Source organism: Ovis canadensis, chromosome 2 (genome assembly GCF_042477335.2).
Source record: "Ovis canadensis isolate MfBH-ARS-UI-01 breed Bighorn chromosome 2, ARS-UI_OviCan_v2, whole genome shotgun sequence".
In the NCBI taxonomy this organism is placed as follows: Eukaryota; Metazoa; Chordata; class Mammalia; order Artiodactyla; family Bovidae; genus Ovis; species Ovis canadensis.
Window position 1 is genome coordinate 213,694,257 of NC_091246.1, and position 22,986 is coordinate 213,717,242.

Here is a 22,986-nt window from a genome sequence, read left to right on the forward strand (position 1 = left end):
GTCATTGTCTTTTGTGTATTTTACAATCATGAAAGTTACAGACAACTTTTCATAATGCAAATAATCTCCTCCAGAGAAATACAAATGAATTGTGTCTAGCGAGATGCAATTGATTATTGTCCTATAAATATTGACCAGTTTTGCAACTGTTTATAAATCCATTTCAACAGTCCTGATGGTCTATACTATACATGTGTGAGAATTTGAATTCTCCTTTTAACCCATTTAACTGATTGTATCATTAATTAATGAGTTAAGTAAAAGCCTTTGAAACAGGTTAACTTTATATTTATATGTGAGTCATGATTTACCTGGGTTTTTTTTTTTTTTTTCCAAATCAGGTCTTTTAATAGGTCTTTATTCCAACAGTATTAGTCTAACCTTGGGAGGACAAATGGAAGTAGGAAGAGGGAGGTAGGGTTGTGGTAAGGTGTTTTTAAAAGTGTCTATAAAGTTTCTTTCTGGCCATGAATTTCCAAAATCTAAATTTACCTTCTACTCCTAGGGTAATGATACCACTAAACCTTAGGACAGGGGGACACATTTAGAGGAAGGGGTGAGGTGGGGTCAAGGGCTTGGTTGAAGTCCAGTACCAGGCAAGCAGGGAAGGGCTGAAGGAGAGAAAATCTGGATACCACCACAAGGTTGTACTGCTGAAGCAAATTCTTCCTAAATTTAGGGATCTCAGACTCTTTTCCCTTCGCTCTTCATTCGTATCTGCTCTCTTTAAGAATGGTATGTTAAAGCCAGGCCCTTGATATGACTGTTGGAAGCTTAGTACAATTGTTTTACACAGCCAGGACATTAAGACAGCATTCAAATATGTACAGCTTTCATTTTATCTCTCTTGCTTTCTCTTTTTTTTGCAGTCAGACTGAGGCCTCTTAATCCCTTCAGCCACTACTCAGAGAAGGGGAACCAAGCCAATGTTCTAGCCACCTCCAAACTTCAAAATAATTGGCTAGCCATGGCACTTTGCCTGGTCAGTGCTGCAGCTGGAGGACACAGGATGCCTTCCTCATCCTGAGGATACACCATTTGCCTCACCAAAGCAGGATGAAGAGAAGTCCCAGCGGCCACCCAAGAAATTTCCGTTCTATGAAATCAGCAGAGAGACCTGCCCTGCCCTAACTATTCCCGGAGATAACTAAACCCATGAGGGTGTTCATGCAGAGCTGACTGTTACCCCCACACCCCCTTCTCCAGTCTTCCCTGCCTGTCTTCTTCCTGTCTTGTTACCCTGGCTAAACTACCTTCTTCCCTACCAGTCCCTCCTCACCATGTGCTTTGATGTAATCCAGAAACAATCAGAATCCTTTCTGGGCCACCTTTTATGATGGGTAGGAATGACAGCCCTGGAGTCAGGCAGACCTTGGCTTCTAATTGCAATGCCACTTTGGAGGCAGGAAATAGATGGGCTCCAGGCTAGGCATTTACAGCTAGCCTACATTTTACAGTTCTGAGCAAGGAGGCCGGTGGGCTCTGGGCTAGATATTTACTTCCGTCTTAGAATGCAAATAACAGCTGGAGTTTGCCTCCTATGGACACTTTAAGATAATGGTTATGGCAGGGACAGAGAGAGGCTAAACTCTGTTGGAATAACAGATCAAGAGGTCCCGTATTTCCCATTCTCGGGCCAAGGGAGTCACTGCACATGTGTAGAAGGTCTCCTTAGGGGTCAAAAAGGAGGTGGCACCGCCCCAGCATAGGTGATGCCAAGGTCCCTCCACAGGCCCCTGGGCTGGAATCCATCTTGGGAAAAAGTTGCACATGCACGTTGGGGAGGGTCCTAGGACAGATAGAGGGTGAGAGAAGACAGATAATTGGCCAAAGGTAAACAAAGACCCAGAACTGCCCTACCTTAAGGATTTAACCACCTCTTTACCACACTCCTCCTCATCAGCCATGATGCTCACACCCTTTCTCTCCTGGTGTGTATCTCTGTCTTGCTTCTGTCTTAATGAAACAAACTATTTCTCTGTGTCCTCTCCCACTTGGTGTACTGTATTTCTAAAAATAAACTTTGTACCTGTTTCTACAGTTTTTGCCTCCTTGACACATGCACTTTTCAATGGGGGCAAGGGCCAGGGGAATTTTGTTTCTAGCCTCTAGCCCCTGGTGAACTAGTGGCTGGGATTCCTGATTTTCACCCCAGGTCTAATTCCTCGGCAGAGAACTAAGATCTGGATTCTCGCTACCACCCACTGCTATCTTTCTGTCTCTCACCTGTGTGGCCTTGGAAAGTCAGTCAAAAGCTCTAAGCATACAGGGTTATCGTTCCATCTATTGTAAAGTAAAATAAAGTAAAAAAAAAAAAAAGCTCTAAGCAGCAATTTCTCCATCTGTAAAAATAGGGTTAATATAATAATAATATCTATTGTATCAGGAAGTTGTGAGGAGAAAAACTTGGCAATGGAGTGAAGCTCAGTGTCGGATACATAGCCGTCTATACTTCTGTCTCCAGTCTTCTCTCTGTTAATAGTGTACTTCTATTTCCTATTTTGTTATTTGCAGGTACTACTTCACATTTCCCCCCTCAATCCAACATAGATGCTGATGAGGTTCTACTGCTAGCCCAAAATAATGGCACCTTGGCATATGCAATAGTTTAAGCTGAAGGCGTATGAGAAACAACAGGTGCAAGAAGGATTTCTGACCCTCCTGAGTCACAGGACATGAGATTCTCAAGTGAAAGGTGCTCTCCTTATGCCCTAAGGAAAGGAACATCTTTATCTCCAAAGAAGGAAGGATACTGAGTGGAATCTGAATAAACAGGCTTGCTACGTTTGCCCCAATTTACCACTCTCAGTTCACATTCATTTTGTCCTATCACATTTCTCGATGACTCTTCGCTTTTCATCAAACCTAGTATGCATAAAAACACTCAAACCTAACTATTTCCTTAGGTCTTCATTTCCTCATGAAGGCTCGTATGTCATGTGAAACATATCTAAAAATCTGAATGCTTTCCTCCTATTAACCTGTATTTTTTATAGGTGCTCCAGCTGAGAATCTAGAAGAAGAGGAAGAAAGAAGTTTTTCTTTTTTCCTCCTCTACATCAGCAAATCAATAACAGTGGTCACAGGTACCATATTTTTTTATTACAAACATCTACTTCTGCTTCATTGACTACACTAAAGCCTTTGATTGTGAGGATCACAACAAACTGTGGAAAATTATTAAAGAGATGGGAATACCAGACCACCTGACCGGCCCCCCTGAGATATCTGTATGCAGGCCAAGAAGCAACAGTTAGAGCCAGATGTGGAACAACAGACTGGTTCCAAATCAGGAAAGGAGTAGGTCAAGGCTATATACTGTCACCCTGCTTATCTAACTTATACACAGAGTACATCATGTGAAATGCCAGGCTGAATGAAGCACAAGCTGGAATCAAGACTGCCAGAAGAAATATCAGTAACCTCAGATAAGCAGATGATACCACCCTTATGGCAGAAAGTGAAGAGGAACTAAAGAGCCTCTTGATGAAAGTGAAGGAGAGTGAAAAAGCTGGCTTACAACTCAACATTTGAAAAACGAAGATCATGGCACCCCGACCCATCACTTCATGGCAAATAGATGGGGAAACAATGGAAACAGTGACAGACTTTATTTTGGGGGGTGCTCCAAAATCACTGCTGATGGTGACTGCAGCCATGAACTTAAAAGATGCTTGCTCCTTGGAAGAAAAGCTATGACCAACCTAGACAGCATATGAAAAAGCAGAGACATTACTTTCCCAACAAAGGTCCGTCTAGTCAAAGCTATGATTTTTCTAGTGGTCATGTATGGATGTGAGAGTTGGGCCATAAGGAAAACTGAGCACAGAAGAATTGATGCTTTCAAACTGTGGTGTTGGAGAAGACTCTTGAGAGTCCCTTGGACTACAGGGAGATCCAACCAGTCAATCTTAAAGGAAATCAGTCCTGAGTATTTATTGGAAGGACTGATGCTGAAGCTGAAGCAGCAATACTTTGGCCACCTTATGAGAAGAACTGACTCATTGGAAAAGACCCTGATGCTGGGAAAGTTTGATGGCAGGAGAGGGGATGACAGAAGGATGAGATGGTTCGATGGTATCACTGACTCGATGGACATGAATTTGAGCAAGTTCTGGGAACTGGTAATGGACAGGGAAGGCTGGTGTGCTACAGTCCAAGGGGGCCACAAAGAGTCAGACATGACTGAACCACTGAACTGAACTAAATTTTAGTTTCTTCATCTGTGATCTGGGGAGGAACCACCATCAGCAAACCACTCTAGGGTTGTTGTAAGAATTACACAAGAGTGCCTAGCACAGTGCCTGGATCATAGTAAGAGCTCAGGAAATATGCAATATCATTTTTATATCTTACTTTATTAATGTTTTCTATTAGGGTGTACTATGAAGTAATTCACATAACTAACATATGGTTTTGTTGAAAGGTAGCAAATTCTTGGGCTTCCAGCTAGTTTAATGATCACTGGTTCTAATCAGAGAGCTCATTTGATGTTATTATTTGTAATTAGTTTAGATAACATTCTGGATTTGTGCTTCATCCTGAAAGAAAATATCAGTTGAAAGATACCACGGGAGCAACAAAATAATGGTTTCCTGCTGGGACAGTAAAGCTACATAACACTCATTCCTTCCTTTCTAAAGGGGAACATTTTGATCCTGTGATAATATTCTATTTAAAAGAGTTTATTTATTTTATGTCAAATGATTTATGTAGATCAAGTTCATTTCTTGTGATAAAGATGGGAATGAAGTAAACTGGGCTTCTTGCTGAAATCTCTGTGACTTGCTCTGATCCAACTGGTTAGGAAATACATTAATTGTTTGACTAAGCAAAAATTTTTAAAAAGCCCCACAAAAAACAAAAGAATGAACTTTTCCAAAGAAATCCTGTTTGGGCACTCTCTTCAGTTTGATGAATGAGTTATTTACTGACTGCTTGAGAAAAGTGTAAAAAGGAAGTTGTCTTTTTTAGAAAATTATTGAAGTGTACTCAGTACAAATTTCATTTGACAAGGTTTGAAAATAGACCTAGTTTTTAACAAATCAAGCTTTTGTTTAATTAAGACTGAAATAAATGAGTGTGAATATTCTTATAAATAATCTAATAGAAAGTTAAAATGAAGAGAGACTCTTCACAATCATTTCCTCCACCTGCTCCTACATTCTGGGGGATAGAATACATTTGTAAGGAGATATGAAAATACACTTTTAAATACTGTTTGGTATACTATGATCCCTCCCAAGAGATAAACCATGTTAGGCATGTTCTGAAGTTCCTCCTTCCCTATTCAATCTCTTAGAAATCAAAAAGCAAACCAAGGAGAAATGCCTGCTTATACCATCCCAGAGCAAGGCACCTCTCCCAAACAAGGAAGAATTTAGTCATTTTACTATCTTCAAAGTTTTCCATCTTCTTGGTTGTTAAATGTAAAAAACTGAATTAAATATACATTTTATGTCTGAGTGTGTTGATAATGATGGAATTACCCTAGAGGTGAATGGTCTTATTTTGAATAGTTAATGAAATGAAAGCCCATATGGGGCAGAATGACAATCGAAAGAAGAGTCACATTTAATATTATCTATACATTATCTAATACAATAAACAATTTCTATAGACTTAGTATTTCCCATAAATTAACCAAACAATTGATTTGACTAAACTCATTTCCTGAAATTGCTGGTGGTTTGGAATTGAGGAGAAAATCATCAGTTCTTCTAAAGGGTAAGCTATGTTTTTAGACATTTACTTTCCTAAGTGATTTCTTTCCTGATCTCCACAAGTCTATCCCCCAACCTAAATCAAGGTCCCTGCTCTACACTCTTCCTTTAGAATTTTTATAAATTTGAATGTTTGATGAATCTCTCTGCTCCACCAGAGTGTTGCTTCGCTTCCCTCCATACTGCCAGATACTTCCTGCATACTCCCTTTGCTCCCCAGGTGGCACCAGTGGTAAAGAATCTGCCTGCCGATCCAGTACACACAAGAGACATGGGTTGGATGCCTGGATCAGGAAGATCCCCTGGAGTAGGAAAATGGCAACCCAGCCCAGTATTCTTGCCTGAAAAATTCCATAGACAGAGGAGCCTGGAGGGCTACAAAGAGTCAAACATAACTGAGCGCACATGCACAAATATTTATTGGCTGGCAGTAAAACTATTCAGTGGGGCTTAAAAAAAATATTGACTTGGCTGCATCGGGTCTTATTTGCATCACTTGGGATCTTTTGTTGCAGTATTCAGGCTCAGTAGTTGTGCCACACTGGTTTAGTCGCCCTGCGGCATGTAGAAGGTTAGTTTCCCAATCAGGGATGGAACCCACACCCATGCATTGCGAGGTGGATTCTTAACCACTGGACCGCCAAGATAAGTCCCATATTTGGTGGGTTTTGAGAAAAGGCATTCACGGTCATGGGCATCTTGGTAACAACTAATATTTATATTTGCCTGAAAGGCAAAGGTGAGTTTGAGAAGGAAATTTCAGCTCTTAATTACCATCAAATCCATTAGTTCTTGTTCTCAGGTCCTCTTTCTTATTAATGGTGTTAAAAGAATGATGAATCTCACTCCTTAGAGATATTTTAAATCTGTTAATTAGATCAGGATTTTTGAATGAAAACAAGTCCCACTTACAGGGAAAGATGATGAGATTTTTCTCTAAACTATTAACAGGAGCAAATTACATCCAATAACGTATGGCTTATTATTAAGAACAGTTTACCTAACTATATTCAAAAGGAAGCAAACGAAGCATAGGACATTACAGACACCTAATTATACGACACCATTTAACACATCACAGTAATATGGTAACATCTCCTGAGTACTTGTTATGTGTACTACAACACTAAGCAACTGCATTTTCACATTTCATTCTCACAACAACCCTGTGAGGTACTATAATTATCTCTATGAGGCTAAGGGAGGTTGGGCAATTAACAAAAGTGGTGAAGCCCAGACAAGACTTCTGGGTCTGACTTCAGGGACTTCCTTCTTAATCCTTGTACACATGCTCTCTATAGTAACCACCTGTTTGTGTGTTTATCTCCCTTGCTAAATGTTGAAAGTCTCAAGGGCAAGGTGATAAAGATAAAGCTTTACTCGTTTGTGCATATCAAATACATAACAGAGAGTGCAGGAAACATAGTAGGTACTCAATAAAATTTAGTGAATGAAGGAGGAAGTGCTTTCTCCATCCTCAAAACTATAGCATGTTGAGTGCAGTTTTAGTGTTAGACATAGCTAACTATATAATGTGTATAAATAACATATACAAATCAAACAAATATTTATGCAATAAAATAAATAATATAGATATATCTATTTTATTAAATTAATAATCCATATTTTATGTTGAAGCATATGACATTTCCATTTTATTAGTCAAAAATCATCAAGGACAAATAACAGCACTTTTAAATGGTACAACCTCATTAAAAAAAATCTATGTCAACTCTTCAGTTACACAATAAGCGGAATGCACCATTACCATATGTTTTCCACTGAAATAGAGGTTTATCATTAACTGCCAAAGAGAAAGATTTATGAAAATTAAGGATGTCATATCTATAAGCACTTTCTACTAGGTCTAATGATCTAATTTCACATACAAATTATATTTCATGCCCTTAGGTCCTAATGAAAATTCAACCCAGCACATATTATTAGACTTGACTTGGATTCTCTCTTTTCTAAGCTGCCAGGTTGCACAGTCCATGCAAAGTCCTTCTTCATAAAGCCCTCCCCTTTTACTATTAACTCTGCCTTTATCCCAAGCCCTGATGCACCCCCTGCTGCTGCTTCATGATTCCTGAGAGAAGATTATGACTTTATTTAACTCTCTATATGCTGAACTTCATTAAATAAATTACTTTCTTGAATGTTGTCATCTAGTGGTTACATTCTTGCCAGCACTACCAGTAAGGGCTCTCTTTTTTGGTGTTCTAAAAAAGTCCTCCTAAACCACTGAGGGGTCTGAATTCTTTTTCTACTCTACTTCCTTCTTCAATTTAAACACTATACCTCAGTGAGTGAAAGTCGCTCAGTCATGTGTGACTCTTTGCAACCCCATGGACTATACAGTCATGGAATTCTCCAGGCCAGAATACTGGAGTGGGTAGCCTTTCCCTTCTCCAGGGGATCTTCACAACCCAGGGGTTGAACCCAGGTCTCCTGCATTTCAGGTAGATTCTTTATCAGCTGAGCTACCAGGGAAGCCCCAAAAATACTGAAATGGGTAGTCTATCCCTTCTCCTGAGGATTTTCCTGACCCAGGAATCGAACCAGGGTCTCTTGAATTGTAGGCGGATTCTTTACCAGCTGAGATACCAGGAAAGCCCAGGCTGAAGGAAGGACTGCATAATTCCTAGCAGAAAGCTTGTGCCTGATTCATGTTTACTTTTTTTTTTACTGACACTATTTTCTTTAACAATGAAGAGTATTTTTCATCTTTGAGTATCATGGAATAATCAGTACATACTATGAGAATCAAAAAATATGAAAACATAGAATCTGAATAAAAATTTGTTTCACTAAATATTTATTAGGTATACACTGTATGTGCAAGGACCCCATTATATATATCACATTGAACAATGACTTAATAAGCAGAGTTTGGAAAAAGGGTAAGAGGTGAGACTGGGGGGCTCGAAGGACCCTAGCCCATCAGGTTTATTTAAGACTAAAGGAAACTGAGTTCCAGGAAGTTTGCTCAGCCTCAAGTCACAAAACAAGTTAGAGACAGAGCTGGGATTAAAGTCTGGGGTGACAGACAATTTCAAAATAGCAAGTTTAACAATGCTATGCAGCCATAGATTTGGGGAATGTTTCGAAATTGTCTAATTTAAGAGGGTGTTGTGTTATTCATCTGCATTTAGCTAGTTTTGCTTTTTTTCTATCTTTAAAATTTTTTTACTATCAGTTTTTATTGTGGTTTTGGCTTTTACTACTTTCATTAGAAGATTTGTGAGGCAGTAGGAGTGGGGGACGGAGAAGGCAGTGGCACCCCACTCCAGTACTCTCGCCTGGAAAATCCCATGGACGGAGGAGCCTGGTTAGAGAAGGCAATGGCACCCCACTCCAGCACTCTCGCCTGGAAAATCCCATGGATGGAGGAGCCTGGTGGGCTGTAGTCCATGGGGTCGCTAGGAGTTGGACACGACTGAGCGACTTCACTTTCACTTTTCACTTTCACGCATTGGAGAAGGAAATGGCAACCCACTCCAGTGTTCTTGCCTGGGGAATCCCAGGGACGGGGGAGCCTGGTGGGCTGCCGTCTATGGGGTTGCACAGAGTCGGACACATCTGAAGGGACTTAGCAGCAGCAGCAGCAGGAGTGGGGGGAGGAAGGATTGGGAGTTTGGGATTAGTAGATGCAAACTATTACACATAGGATGAATAAACACAAGGTCTTATTCTATAGCACAGGGAACTGTATTCAATGTGCTATGATAAAACATGGTGGGAAAGGTAGGAAAAAGGATATATATATGTATGTATAACTGAGTCACCATGCTGTATTGCAGAAATTAAACACAATGTTGGTAGTCAGCTATACTTCAGTACATTTTTAAAAAGACATCTCATGAGGCAGAAACCTTTGTTCAAGTTAATGTCACCAAAGAGACTGGATGAATTAGAATAGAAGAGCCTCCACCAGATTGAGGGGTTTAACTTTCAGATCTTCGGGTTAAAGACCTGAAGAAAAAAATAGATGGGAATTCTCAATATTATAAAATTTTAAAATTATACAAATAATGGACTATTAGAGAGAAAGTTTGGGGAAAGAGAAAGGATATATCAGCTGATGGGGTCCAGCATGTGCCACTGTGGCATAAAAATTATCTTGAACAGTGGGCATGTGAGGTCCCAAAAGAACTCAGTTGTCGTAAACCCCCTCCCCAGGAGCAGCAAGGAAAGGTTGACTCTTAACCTTCATGGACGAGAAGTCTCCACAACAGATCCAAACAATGTCACGCAAACTATTCTGTTGCCCATCTATTCTCCTAAAGGCCCATTTATGCTTCTCAAAAGTCGTTTGTTTTCCCATAAGTGCCCTTTCTCCACCTCCTCCTTCCTTATTTGGATATTTAAGAAGTCACTTGTGTTCCTGTAAGTGTCCTTCTTTCTCCTCCCTTCCCTTTAAGATGATGTGAAGTTGCTTAGTCGTGTCCGACTCTTTGCAACCCCATGGACTGTAGCCTACCAGGCTCCTCCATCCATGGGATTCTCCAGGCAAGAGTACTGGAGTGGGTTGCCATTTCCTTCTCCAGGGGATCTTCCTGACCCAGGGATCGAACCCGGGTCTCCTGCCTTCCAGGCAGACGCTTTAACCTCTGAGCTACCAGGGAAGCCCTTAAGATGATGCATCAGCCCCCAATTTCAGCCATCCCTTTAAGTGACATTTTTCTGTGAAGTCTGACACCTGTCATTTATTAGTTTAATTCATGAGCTTTCAGAAACTGAATTCAAGAGGGTAGAGGAAAAGTTTTTCTTCCCCGACAAATCATCAGTTCACCATTAGCTTAACACAGCTATGGTGTGTTTCAGTTTTGTGCGTTTTTCTTCAATTTTTTCATCTCCATTTACTTTTTACATAATTACAGTCATTGTCAGTATTATATTACGAGCACTTGTCCATGATCCAACATATCCCTCCAAATTATTATTGCCTAATGACTTAAACATTTTACTGAAATAATATATCAGAAGCTTAACTAGCTTTATTTTCTTAATGATTGGAGTATAATTGCTTTACAATGTTGTATTAGTTTCTGCTGAATAACAATGTGAGTCAGCTATATGTATATATTATATATATATATATGTGAATATATATATATAATCCCCTCCCTCCCACCCACCTCTTAAGCAGCTTTCTACTGCTGGATATTTAGATTGCTTTTAGTTTTTTTAAATTGTAAACAATTCAGAAAAAAAGTCTTTGAATACAAGACTTTTCTTATTTCAGAACTACTTCTGTGAGTTAGCTTCAACGGCTGTAGCCTTTGAGGGGGAATGTTGGGTTAAATAACTGTCTCTCAGGGAGATGACAGTTAGTAGTAAAGTAACACAGAAAAGGTATGACATTCTTTATAAACTAAAGAACTTAAATTTTAGGTAAAATCATAAATAATATCTGAAAAAAACTTAAAAATCATTCAGTGTCTGGAAGAAGTGCAAACATGATGAGTATTATACAAAAAGAGAAATTACTTGAACTAGGTAATTTGAGATGTCTGTTGGCTTTTTCACAAAACAAAACATACTAGTGGATTAATTTAGCAACAAGTTGGTGGAAGCTTGGGCAAATGAGTTTGTTTGAAGGAAGAATGGCCAACTTAAGAGAGTAACTGATGGTGAAAGTTCTATTATCAAATTTTCATTAGTTTTCATTTAGGGGAAAAGAATAAATTATTGTTGACAAAGAGCAATTGGTGCGCACAGTTATCTGACCACCCAGGGTTAGCCCACCTTTTCTCCCACATACCTCCCTTCAATGAGCCATTCGTCCTGCATTAGATGAGCCCAGATACCAATTCCTCTAACAGGCAATTGATAATGAGATTTCAAAAACACAGCAGCAACAAAGAAATGTTGGTATTGAAGAACCGAATGCTATTCATCTCAAAAAGGAGAAAACCAAGCCACATTACAAATCAATTTAAAACTTTTTTCCTACCATCAGTTTTCATCTCAGAGCACCATTTCCTCCTACTCGATTTCACTACAGTGAGCTTTCCACTAATGATGTTAGACATTTCTGAGTCATAACTGCATTTTGAGCTGTAATTTTCTAGGTAAAAGCTGATGAAATGACTGAAAGTTCTTCATTGCACCTTCCCAATTGCACCTGCCCAATTCCCCCATCCCACCCCAGCAACCTAGTCCTGTTCTCTCAGTGTTTCAGATTTAATCACAGCTGTTGCAAACCCAGTTACACTCTTCCTAAACACTTTTGACAGGACCAAAAATATGAATTTGCACAGAGAGTGTTTCATAAGCTATCAGGAGTGCTTTTCCTTTTTGTTTTTTGCCAGCTGGTAGTTAGTCCAAATACTGCTTTGTAAATAAATCATCTGCAGGCATCCTCATCAGGTCAGCTGCAAACGTGTCAGTGTGAGGAAAACAAGAAAGCACTTACCAGTTAATTTTCTGTGAGGAGAGAAGCTTTTGTGATGTCTGGGTGTAACTTCCCTGCTCCAGAATGAAATGGAGAGCGGTTTTCAGAACAGCTACGTTGGACACTTTCCCCAGCCTCCTCATTGGGCTTTTATCTGGCTTTTGAAATGACACTGTAGAGGAGAATGATGTAGGGTTTTGCTTGAATGTGGTTTTTCCCTTCCTCCTCTACCCTCCATAAAAATTCATCATGTATTCCAGGAGAAAAGTAAGCAGCGAACACACTGCACAGATTAATTCTTCTGCTCAGCATGTACACGTGTGTATCAGAGGTTTGTTCCCTGAAAGGAGATCATTGATGTTGGCTGCAGCGCCTCAGGCTGGAAACCAGCGATGGGGGAGGCACCAATCCCTCCTTTGTTTGAATGGGCTTTTGCTTATGAAAAGTCAATTTAAAGTTCATTCCAACGTTAGCATGAAAAGAACCATAGAATCTAAGCAGAGCTCTTCAATGTACCCAGGGCTCATTAGGAAAGAGATTTTATTTCCTGGGTTTTCAGTGAGAGGAATCAGAATCACACAATAGTTAAGTATGAATTAATATTTTAATTTTTATTTCTTTATTGAGGTGGGTTGAGAGAGAATTTTCCAGGTTTGGGGGAAATTAAGGATCCGATTCTTATCTCTCATTTCATCTGTGATGAGGGCAGATGAGGGCAAGTCTGTGTACCTGAAGGACTCAGAGAATGAGAAGTGTGGAGGCTGATACTTCACACTAGGAAGCCAGCCCTGATGCAATTAGCTTGTCCATCTGTAGAGCTAACTCGATTTTCTTTAAGGTCAAACATCATCTTGTGAATGTGAACATTACTAGGTCTTAAAACGTTAGCCAAGCAAAATTGAACGCTGTGAGGTGTGAGAAGCCAGAAAACACAATTTGTATCTGATTGCTGTGAATTCTGAGGGCTTAGGAGAATGGGTCATCCTGAAAAGTGCCTTGTTGAAGACTAAGAATTATTTTGAGACTTTTATTTTAAGGAACTTCAAGCTCAGGAAAAGCTTGGAAAACTGAGTAGAAGTTATCCATTTGTAAGGGAAAGCTTACATTTGTAAAGGAAATTTACATTAGAAAGGGGGCCGTTATCAGGAAGACAGTGATTCCTCTTTTCCATTTGAGACTTAACTTCTGGACCCAGCCAGCTCTGTTTACCAAACAATTCCTGTTTATACCAGGAATTGCCTTCCCCCACCTTTAAGCCCAGACTCCATCCTTTTCCTTAGTTCAGGATGGAATATTATCTTCAATCTTCTTTTAAGTGGGGTTTCTGTATGTCAGTTCAGCTCAGTTGCTCAGTCATGTCCAACTCTACGACCCCATGAATCGCAGCACGCCAGGCCTCTCTGTCCATCACCAACTCCCGGAGTTCACTCAAACTCACGTCCATCGAGTCCATGATGCCATCCAGCCATCTCATCCTCTGTTGTCTCCTTCTCCTCCTGCCCCCAGTCCTTCCCAGCATCAGAGTCTTTTCCAATGAGTCAACCCTTCGCATGAGGTGGCCAAAGTACTGGAGTTTCAGCTTTAGCATCATTCCTTCCAAAGAACACCCAGGGCTGATCTCCTTTAGAATGTATGTACAATGTTTCTGTATGTACATAATTTAAAAATCTCCCCCTGTTAATCTTTTATTTGCTGTGGCGGATTTAGCCAGAGATGAAATTGCCAACATCTGCTGGATCATGGAAAAAGCAAGAGAGTTCCAGAAAAACATCTATTTCTGCTTTATTGACTATGCCAAAGCCTTTGACTGTGTGGATCACAATAAACTGTGGAAAATTCTGAAAGAGATGGGAATACCAGACCACCTGACCTGCCTCTTGAGAAATCTGTATGCAGGTCAGGAAGCAACAGTTAGAACAGGACATGAAACAACAGACTGGTTTCAAATAGGAAAAGGAGTACGTCAAGGCTGTATATTGTCACCCTGCTTATTTAACTTCTATGCAGAGTACATCATGAGAAACGCTGGACTGGAAGAAACACAAGCTGGAATCAAAATTGCCGGGAGAAATATCAATAACTTCAGATATGCAGATGATACCGCCCTTATGGCAGAAAGTGAAGAGGAACTAAAAAGCCTCTTGATGAAAGTGAAAGTGGAGAGTGAAAAAATTGGCTTAAAGCTCAACATTCAGAAAATGAAGATCATGGCATCCGGCCCCATCACTTCATGGGAAATAGATGAGGAACAGTAGAAACAGTGTCAAACTTTATTTTGGGGTGCTCCAATATCACTGCAGATGGTGACTGCAGCCATGAAATTAAAAGACGCTTACTCCTTGGAAGAAAAGTTATGACCAACCTAGATAGCATATTCAAAAGCAGAGACATTACTTTGCCAACTAAGGTCCATCTAGTCAAGGCTATGGTTTTTCCTGTGGTCATGTATGGATGTGAGAGTTGGACTGTGAAGAAAGCTGAGTACTGAAGAACTGATGCTTTTGAACTGTGGTGTTGGAGAAGACTTTTGAGAGCCCCTTGGACTGCAAGGAGATCCAACCAGTGCATTCTGAAGGAGATCAGCCCTGGGATTTCTTTGGAAGGAATGATGCTGAAGCTGAAACTCCAGTACTTTGGCCACTTCATGCGAAGAGCTGACTCATTGGAAAATACTCTGATGCTGGGAAGGACTGGGGGCAGGAGGAGAAGGGGACAACAGAGGATGAGATGGCTGGATGGCATCACTGACTCAATGGATGTGAGTCTGAGTGAACTCCGGGAGCTGGTGATGGACAGGGAGGCCTGGCGTGCTGCGATTCATGGGGTCGCAAGGAGTCGGACACGACTGAACAACTGAACTGAACTGAACTGAATGAAAGGTTGAAGGAGAATTATTTCCCCCCCTTTACAAGATGAAGTCCAGAAAATCGAAAACAATAATCCTCTGTTGAGGGGGGTTGGTGAGACTGGGGTGGGTGCAGACTGGGATAACACTGGGGGATAGAGTGGGTATGATTTTTCAAACTACAAATGTCCCTCAGCCCCCTAGGGAGGTACACTCTCCCATGTTTGCCCCCAGTCCTTGATTCCACAGAAATATCACTATTAATAATCTTGGCATATTACTTGTCAATGTTATCTGAGTCATTGAAGGAGGTGATACCTGATGGAGGTGATATCCACTCACTAATTCCTACCCCTTGGCATCAGCTATATTCGTATTTACTGAGTTATATGTTATCTTCTATAATCACACAAAAGCACAATTTCACCCATAAGAGACATTTTTTTAGAAGAAGCTTTTTCAGGAAGTTTTGGTTACTTTACATGGCTTTAGATTTATTTTCTAGTAGTGAGTGTAAAGTATCAGGTAGCAAAAAAGACAAAAGAAATGACATTTCACAAGCATTTACTGTGCTCCAAGCACAGTAATCACATTGAAACCCAGGAAAGGATCAGCCTTTTTAGTTTTCTGTTTTAGTTACCACCTAAAACAACAAAGTTGTGACAGATGCTTACTTAGCTTTGAAATTGTTCCCCCACAAATCAAGGAGAGTAAATAAAATCTCTCTCCTAATCAGCCCTATACTCTATGCTCTGTGTCTGAGGAGCTCCGCTTCAAAGTCCTAAGGCTTGCCTTATACTTGATCTTTTATTCAAAAGTAGTTAAAACTGAAGTGCTCAGGTATACTAGACATTAACTTACCTGCACTGGTTAAGCTGGTGAGTCAGGTCATTGGGGATCTGTTACAAGAGCCTCTCCTGTGAGTTGCAGAGTTGGAGTTCAGTCCTAGGCATTCTGATTCCAAATGCCACACGTTTAATGTAACTGGGAAGGGTTAATTTTTGACTTCCTGCGGGATCTGTTTCTCTGACTTTAACCCTGTTTTTGCCGTTTCTGTTATTATAATCATACATAATGGCCTGCCTCAGAGAGCCCTGCCCCCTCTGCCTGACCCTTAAATTAAAGTGCCTTTGGTTAGCTCACAGGGAGATAACCTGACCTGCCCCACCAATGAATGACTGTAAGTAAGAGAAACTAACATATCCCCCTGCCTGAGGCTTGCCATTCTAGGAGATAATTGCAAGAATCAAATGGTCTTTTCACTTTGTTTCCTGACCTCCCCCCATCTCTGATCCATAAAGGAACCTGGCATCCAGGCACCAACAAGATGGTTATTTTGTGACATTAGTCAGCCATTTTCTCAGTCAGCCTCAACACTTCATCTTTCAGATTTATTGGCCTCTGGTGCAGTGCAGAGAGTGAGCTTGGACTCGGTAACATTAAGACACTTAGCTCCATGAGAAGAGATGTTTCCAGAATCAAGTGACTAGGAGGAAGGGGCAGGAATAACTTCTGCCAAATAAAAGACTTTCAGGACAGTTCCAGCATTTTCTAAATCAGCGCAAGTTCTCTGAAGCCTGCTGTGGTCAGGGTTTCAAGGGGTCTTTCTAGAGGGGTGTGTGTGTATAAGCAGGTCTAAATGACTAGCTAGGCTCAGTGGGAAGATACACAGTGCCTCTATCATACTGTTTTTGGGGAATGGGATCATTCTTTAAAAATAGTTTTTCTCCACTGATACTTGACATTTCACTCTTAGAAAATCAGTCTTTTGAAGAGAGTACATTTTAAAAGAGGAACTTTGTATTAAGTGAGGTTCTAGTAGTTAGAATGGACTGGGTACTTTTAAGATAACTGTCCCTTCTCCTTACTCCAACCCCTCCAGAAAAAACTGGGATCAGTAACTTGGTCTCCGCAGAGGATGAGATGGTTGGATGGCATCACCAACTCAATGGACATAAGTTTCAGTAGACTCTGGGAGCTGGTGATAGGCAGGGAGGCCTGGCATGCTGCAGTCCACGGGGTCACAAAGAGTCAAACATGACTGAGTGACTGAACTGAACTGAACTTGGTTTCCCATATCTTGTGATGATCAAGAATATCTTTATTCTTTTCCTTTCTTGTATGATGATAAAATAGCAAATTTACCTCAAACACCTAAATACTCTGATGATAGAAATTTCAGAAATAGACATTTGAGAGAACACAATAGGTCACATTGGTTTTTGTTACTGACCATTTCTAATATTTTTGTTGTTGTTTGTAAAATGAAAAGAAAAAAAAAAATGGCCCAGAACATAACCATTGGGAAAGAGACAATATGATACAGATGGATATTTTCTTTTAAAAGAAACTGATCTGTGAAAAAGGCAAAAACCTCACTTCTTTTGAGTTTTTTTTCCTCTTGTCATACAGGGAGATGACCATCTCCTTGTGTAAATGCCCTTCTTAGGCCTGTTTCTTTAGGGGTAGGCAGAGTCAGAGATTATACTTGGGGGCCTTTAGTGGGTTGACAGTGAGCTTTTCCTTGGGATTTAAGTGGCAGATTCAGTTCTTCGGGAGGTCACAGCAAGGAGCCATGCCAACATGGCCATATAAGGCAGCTTCCATGCACTTAAACCAGACAATTCTTAACAGCCACAGAAGACAAAGCCAGCTTCATATTCTTGCTTTAAATTTTGTATGGCCCCTGCAGGAACCCAGCCTGAGGATACTTAGTAAATCTGTCAAAGGAATTAAAATACAGCTTTTTAATTAAGATACACAAAGCTCTGTGGAAATGAGGGGAACAACTTCTATTGTTGTCTTTTACTTGAAAAAAACCTCTTTTAATATGCCAAATGCCAGCTCAAATGAAATCTACATACTGAGACTTAGAATGCTGTTCTTAACTACCTATCTCAGAGGCTCTGCGCCTGAAACCTTTGGAGGGCCAAGCAAACACTCACCCCTCAGAAGATGCCCATGCAGTGCAGCGGCAAGGAGTCGGGTGGGCCAAGGCTTCCAAGCTCCGCGCTCTGAATCTTTGAGGTAAATAATTTCTCTGGAAGAACTGGCCGCAGCTACCCAGAGTCTTGGAAGAAATATTTCTTCTTTTTGTAACCAAGGGAGGTAAATAATCTTTTAACTCATTGCCCTACAAAGAAAAAAAAAAGTGGTTGCCAGTAGTTAAATAAATCTGGTGTATATCACTTAGTTCACAGGCATCTGGGTGACACCATCCTTGGCCCTGACTCAAGAGAAAGGAGGACTCTGGGAGTTCAGGCCACTCCCATCTATTTACTGTAATTATGCTTCTTTTCTCGTTAAACTGCAGATTATGGATGTGATGTAAGTGTAGCTGGATTTTTCTAAAATATCACATTTGGGGAAAGGAAAGAATCAGAAAATAAATTATATTTTCTCAACTTCTGTAACTGATTCAATCACTACTTGCATTTTTATTAGGAATTTAGTAGCCTGCGGCTGAACTGCAGCTGCGGACCTGTTTTGTTTGCGTCGCAGTGTTTTTCTAGAGTTTGAATTAATTTCCGTCTTTTAAAAATCAGAGGATATTACAGAGACATCAGATTGTCAGCTCCTCATGAAAAAAAACTGCCAGAGCTAGGTAACTATGGGCCTGTGTCCCACAAGGATACAGCTGGGGAAGGCTGAATAGGAGCTGCGCCTGGTGTCACCTGCCACTTGCAGCCGGGCATTTCTATTCATTTCGATACCTTTCTCCCCTGCCTTCTCACTCACAATGTTCATGTGGACCCTCTAGGAGTTTGAGCTTGCAACCTTCATGTTCTTTTCCAATTCTTTTCCTGTTGAGTTTCTTCAATTTAGGACAATTGCGTACACAGAAAGATAAGTCATTGTGCAATCGTTTTTATTGCATAAGGAATTTTAGGTTTGGTCATTTAAAAACTATGAATCCCCAAAGCTTCCCTCATAAAACCAGACTGCATTATAAAATATGATTAAATCAATGAAACCAGCTTTAACTAGCTTAACTAGTGGGAGGTGCAAAGGAAGAGCAGTGGGAGCAACCTGCCCTATGTAGGCAATAATGGAGTGCTGTCTTTAGGGAATTTCAACCCAATAATAAAACCAACTAAAGCCCTTCTGCTTTTTGTGATCACTGTGTGCCAGAAATTCCAAGCAGGTGATGAAACACTCTCCACCTCAAAAAATCTTTAAGTTCTAGAAAACTGCTGATATTATATTAGTGGAACCACTGACAGAAATTGTCTGCCCTGGCCAGGAACAATAGTAATGACTTGTATAAGTTACCTTACAACAGGAATTCCTGGTAAGGAACACAGAACTTAGAAGCAACCACCAAGCAGAAGAATTTGGCAAAGGTCAGAAGGAGAGAGGGGAGGCCAGTCCATATGTCCTACCAGCCTCAGAATCCTTCTTGTTGGAACCCATCTTGACTGAGCAATGCACAAGCCACCAAGAAGCATCTTGAGTCAGAATGATTGGCCAGAGACAACCCGGAAACTAACCACCACCACCATGAAACCCAAGACTGCAAGCCAAGTGGCAGAGCAGTTCTCCTGGGTGTCCTTACCCTGCAGCTCCCTTCCCATTACAGTCTCTTGCTTCGTCAGCACATGTACCTCCTTGGACAATTCATTTGAGTGCTAGACATGTGCCCACTTTTGGGCTCTGCAAGGTGTCCACTTTCCAGCAACAATTATTTTGAGTTTTAATTACATATACATATTTTTTATTACATATACATTGCCTTATTTTTTAATAGGCGACGTGCTGTATATGAAAGCTACTTATTCTTAATTTCTGTTCAGTTCAGTTTAGTTCAGTCGCTCAGTTGTGTCCGACTCTTTGTGACCCCGTGAATCGCAGCATACCAGGCCTCCCTGTCCATCACCAACTCCCGAAGTTTACCCAAACTTACGTTCATTGAGTTGGTGATGCCGTCCAGCCATCTCATCCTCTGTTGTCACCTTCTCCTCCTGCCCCCTATCCCTCCCAGCATCAGGGTCTTTTCCAATGAGTCAACTCTTCGCATGAGGTGGCCAAAGTATGGGAGTTTCAGCTTCAGCTTCAGTCCTTCCAATGAACATCCAGGACTGATCTCCTTTAGGATGGACTGGTTGATCTCCTTGCAGTCCAAGGGACTCTCAAGAGTCTTCTCTAACACCACAGTTCAAAAGCATCAATTCTTTGGCGCTTAGCTTTCTTCACAGTCCAATTCTCACATCCATACATGACTACTGGAAAAACCATAGCCTTGACTAGAAGGACCTTAGTTGGCAAAGTAATGTCTCTGCTTTTGAATATGCTATCTAGGTTGGTCATAACTTTCCTTCCAAGGAGTAACTGTCTTTTAATTTCATGGCTGCAGTCACCATCTGCAGTGATTTTGGAGCCCAAGAAAATAAAGTCTGACACTGTTTCTACTGTTTCCCCATCTGTTTGCCATGAAGTGATGAGACCAGATGCCATGATCTTCATTTTCTGAATGTTGAGCTTTAAGCCAACTTTTTCACTCTCCACTTCACTTTCATCACGGGCTTTTTAGTTCCTCTTCACTTTCTGCCATAAGGGTGGTGTCATCTGCATATCTGAGGTTTTTGATACTTCTCCCGGCAATCTTGATTCCAGCTTGTGCTTCTTCCAGCCCAGCGTTTCTCATGATGTACTCTGCATAGAAGTTAAATAAGCAGGGTGACAATATACAGCCTTGATGTGCTCCTTTTTATTCTTTAATGAACAATGTCTTTACATACATGTGCTTATATATCATCAAAGGGGGATGAACAAAGGGCAGTCTATTTCAAATTCTTTATTCCATGAAATAAAGCACTTGGAATTTTTAGTTATATTTAAAATGTATATCGGTAAAACCAAGGGGGAACTGCAAGTTATGCTATTTTTTGTTTTTGGCAAATGCAAATTTTAGTCCAGAGATAATTTTCTTTTTTTACTGAATTTGAATAATTTTTTAAAAATTGAATATCATTCAAGAAAAATGTTTGTTTTAAAATGACTGATTTGGGCTTCCCTAGTGGCTCAGTGGTGAAGAATCCACCTGCCAGGGCAGGAGACACGAGTACGATCCCTGGTCCCGGAAGAACCCACATGCTGAGGGACAACTAAGCCCATGGGCCACAACTACCAAGCCCATGTGCTGCAAATACTGAAGCCATTGTACTCTAGGGGCCCATGCCCTGCAATAAGAGAACCCACTGCAGTGAGAAGCCGAAGGACCACAACCAGGGAAGAGACCCACTCTCCGCAACTACAGAAAGCCCGTGCACAGCAATGAACAACCAGCACAGCCAAAACGAACTAACTAAATAAATCTTAAAAAAAAAAAAAAAAGACTGATTCAAGAAGTAAAAGCATGGATAGCAGTGATGTGACTAAATAGTTGCCTAGGACTTCCCTGATGGTCGAGTGGTTAAGAATCTGCCCTGCAATGCAGGGGACACCTATTGGATCCCTGATCCAGGAGGATTCCTGGAGGCTGGGCTTTGAGACAAGCCACTGCAATGAGAAGCCAGAACACTGCAACAAAGAGCTCCCACAGGCCAGAACCAAAGAAAGGGCTTGTGCACAGCCAAAATGGCCCAGCACAGCCAAAAATGAAATAAATGAATAAACGTATTAAGAAAAAAGTTGCCTAAATTGTATCTTCAGCAGGCATATCAGTTTTAGTAAAATTAAGCTATTAATTGTTGATGTAGGGCAGGAAAAGAATCTTTCACCCCATCCATCAAAAGAGGTCCCTCTAACAAAAGACAGATGAACAACAAAAAACATAAAAATTTACATAATTTTAGATTTACATGACTTGAGAGACTTCATAAAAATATGCAGGCCTGAGGGAACAGTTGAACCTGAGTGTTTTTATGCTTGGTTTGATGAACAGCCCAGTCTTGAGAAAATTAGATGGGATAGAAAAATTATGAACTAAGTGCAGTAAATTGGGGGAAATAGCAAGTCCCATCTGTTCAGATTCCCTCGGTGTCTTAGAGATGAGAATGCCCCTTTCATCAGTATAGGAAGGGAACCACGCACATGATGGTTTCATGGCTCAGGAGCAGCTCAGGACAACCTGTTTCTTAAATTCCTTCAGCTCAAAATATTCAATATGGCAACGTGCCACACTTTGGGGTGATGTATCCTGAGCCATGTCACTGGACAATTATCTGCAGAAAATATTACAGTGGGGGTTCCCTGATAGCTCAGTTGGTAAAGAATCCGCCTGCAATGCAGGAGACCCCAGTTCAATTCCTATGTCAGGAAGATCCCCTGGAGAAGGGATAGGCTGCTTCCTTTGTGGCTCAGCTGGTAAAGAATCCATCTTCAGTGTGGGAGACCTGGGTTCAATCCCTGGGTTGGGAAGATCCCCTGGGGAAGGGAAAGGCTACCCCACTTCAGTATTCTGGGCTGGAGAATTCCATGACTGTATGGGGTCACAAAGAGTCAGACAGGACTGAGCGACTTTCACTTTCATTATTACATCAGACTGTAAACAAAGGATCTACAGTCAAATTGTTAGATATTAAAAATTGTTGAAGAAACAGTTCAATTTTTCTGCTTTTGTGTTATAACTATGTATTTATTTTCCACTTTGTTTCCTGGCATAATTATGTAGCCAAAGTTGAGTAAATAAAAATTCTCACTACCTAGATTTCTTTTTGTTTCATTTCATGACATTGCTGGAAATTATTTGGTCATATTGAGGGGTATGTGTGTGTGTTAGTTGCTCAATCATGTATGACTCTTTGTGACCCTATGGACTGTAGCCTGCCAGGTTCCTCTGTCTATAGAATTCACCAGGCAATAATACTGGAGTCAGTTGACATTCCCTGCTCCAGGGGATCTTCCCGACTTGGAGATCGAACCTACATCACATGTCTCCTGCATTATCAAGCAGGTTCTTTACCACTAGTGGACCTGGGAAAGTGAAGTGAAAGTGAAAGTCACTCAGTCGTGTCCGACTCTTTGCGACCCCACGGACTATACAGTCATGGAATTCTCCAGGCCAGAATACTGGGGTG

The 22,986-nt window shown here is 40.8% G+C and overlaps 1 protein-coding gene across 2 annotated transcripts in view; it reads right to left on the bottom strand.

Annotated features, from left to right (window-relative positions):
- CMKLR2 (chemerin chemokine-like receptor 2) overlaps positions 1-18,212 on the bottom strand; it is a 50,400-nt gene extending 32,188 nt beyond the window's left edge. The window contains exons 1-2 of one of the 2 annotated variants that reach the window (XM_069578114.1): positions 17,914-18,212; positions 12,145-12,295 (exon numbers count right to left, since the gene is read on the bottom strand). The gene's annotated coding sequence lies outside the window, so the exon portion shown is untranslated. The remainder of the gene's footprint in view (positions 1-12,144; positions 12,296-17,913) is intronic. The other variant, XM_069578116.1, reaches the window with a different exon arrangement.
- Positions 18,213-22,986: the final 4,774 nt, after the last annotated feature.